Source organism: Homarus americanus, unplaced genomic scaffold (genome assembly GCF_018991925.1).
Source record: "Homarus americanus isolate GMGI-L3 unplaced genomic scaffold, GMGI_Hamer_2.0 scaffold34921, whole genome shotgun sequence".
Lineage (NCBI taxonomy): Eukaryota > Metazoa > Arthropoda > Malacostraca > Decapoda > Nephropidae > Homarus > Homarus americanus.
In genome coordinates, this window is record NW_024741901.1 from 2,356,742 (window position 1) to 2,359,553 (window position 2,812).

Consider the following 2,812-nt stretch of genomic DNA (forward strand, 5'->3'; position numbering starts at 1 on the left):
TTTATTAGCAGAATTTTTCTGTAATGTGTTACATCCTCAAAGGGTTTGTTAAACATAAACATTAAGGAACTTTATAAACACCTTGAAGTCAGAAAATAGGAGGACGTTTGTGTAGTGTAGCTTCCAACTCCCAATAGTTTGTCAAAGTAAAGTAGATGAGGTTCACCAGATGTTGCTAAGTGCTCGTGCATGCATTACATTTATAGAACTAACCTTCCATGTGATATTATTCTGTTAATCACTGAAAATCCTCCTCCTGCAGATAACCTTGCTAATTTTTTTCTTTTCTTGTTTTCCCATTCTCCATATTTCCCATCTTACTCAGACCTAACGTTCGCACCTCACTTCAACCCTCCCTTACTTTTTCTCTCAGCCACACTCGTCTTCATTACGTTCATTACCCGACAGAGTACAAAATTTCACCAGGCCTCATGACATCATACTGTTTAGGGTGTTATGCAGAACATGGATGATCTTAACCCCCCCATCCCTCTCACACTTATGTACTGATCGCGTTATATCTGAACAAACACTTTTATGGATTATTATTATTATTATTATTAGTATTATTATTATTATTATTATTATTATCAATAATAAAAATAGAAATAATAATAATAATGATTATTGATGATAATAATAATAATAATAATAATAATAATAATACAGTAAAAACTTCAATAAATTGGACTAATTGGGGCAGATCCATCTGAAAAAGTAAATATTGTACTGTATAGTGGGGGGGGGGGCTAACACTGCTTATCGGAAATGTTTAAAGAAATTCATTTGTTATTAATATGTTATGTTATTACTGCACTTCAACAACTAAGGTCTTTAAGTGTATAACAAGGTTATTAAAAGAATATTACATCAACCAAAAAAATATGAGACATAAGTCTGGTTGTCAACAACTGTTATATGTAAGTGACCACAGAATTTGCCCTATGAATAAAGAGAAAACTATATACTGTACAGTACTATAAAGATAAAGATAAAAATAAGAACAAATAAGTGTAGGAGTATATTGTATGTGGAAGACGAATGTTTATCTGGGAGCAGCTGGCAGAGGGGGGGGGGGGTTGCTCCCTTCCCTCTCTCCCACAAGATTCCTTTAACACTTCGTTATGCAATTCCACCACAATTCTCATATAATTTAGGATCATTTGGTGCCAGGTTGATAAAATATTATCTTAAAAGAATCAGCTTTCCTGAAAAAAAATCCCACACTGAACACCATGAATAATTCATACTCATTTGTTTACAAAGAGCAAACAGCTGATCGGCTAAACACAATTTCTGGCTTCAACACTTCGTAAATTAGTACAGTACAGTTTTGTATCTATCATCCCTTAATAAATACTATTGCAGAGTATTTATCATCATTTAATAAATACTATTGTAGTGTATTTATCACAATTTAATAAAAACTATTGTAGTGTACAGTATCATGCAATTGCCTATACAGGATATCCTGGTTTATTCATTCATCAGTTGTCTAAGTGTACAATTTGCCAAATTGAGCCATAATGTATCATCCAAAGATAGTACATAACGTTGTTGGGAAATTATTTTCATATCAAGTACTAAACAGTGTACAGTATTATAGTCAAGGGTGGATCTAGGGGGGTTTTGACCCCCCTTTTCACCGGAAAATTCCAATACTTTTTCTTTAATGCAGTATTGTACTCAGGCATATTTGTACAGTAAAAAGTATTTACTATTGACTTCAGAATATCTCCTCATATCAAGTGCACATGGCTTCAAAATGGCCTTAAAATTCCCATGATATTGGTGAGATTTCCCAAAATCTTCTAGGGGGCACTGTACTCCCCAGTTGGGTGGGCTCGCTGCACTCGCCATGTTCCCCCACCCACAACACCATGGACCCCACCCCCCCCCCCTTTGATATACCTAGATCCACCCCTGTTAATGATCCATATTTCTTAAAATATGCATTTTTTTTTTTGGTCTGGTGGCCAGAGCACCTCAGAGTCCGAAAAGAACAAATTCGGATACTGTAATAATAATAATAATAATAATAATAATAATAATAATAATAATAATAATAATAATAAGAGCTGTTCTTTATCATGGCATCTATGTTTTTGTCTTGTGATAAATATATTGTAAACATCATTCAAACTCTTCTAGTGGTATATTAACCCTTTGAGGATGGTGATTTAATCGTTTAGGCTCTGCCAGATGCTTCTGGTAACACTGTACAGGGATACCTAGTGACAGCACTGGGACCTCATTTCCTATAATATGGAATACACTGTTGAAATTGAAATTTAATTACCGTCTCTCAATAGCTGTAGCTTCAACCATTATCTTCGAAGATTTAGATTAATGATGTACACAGTTTCTCGTGTTTGGTTTCATCTGTGTGTTTGTAGGAAAGAGAAAACTTCCAAGGATAATATTCATCAGTGGCTAATAATTTTTCTACATGTTGCTAAATAGTGCTTTCATCAACATCTCATACGTTATAGAGTTCTGACTGGTGTACAGTATTTACGAACCCATACAACTGTACCTGCTTGACCCTTTGCTTATGGGCTTCCTTCTAAGCTGAATGAAAACATCCAGCACAGGCAAAATGAAATATTAAAGGTGGTGTCCTCATAGTGAAGGGGTTAAAGGCTTTAGTTATTGAAATGCAACACAATACTACATTCCAAAATCAACTTTGTTAGTTTGCTAAATATTGTACCGGTTTGCCCCACCTACTGGCCACTTTCCCTCTACTGTACTAGTAATAACAGGGTAAAGGGATGTTGTAGCGTACTGTAGGAGGCCAGTTGTCAATTAT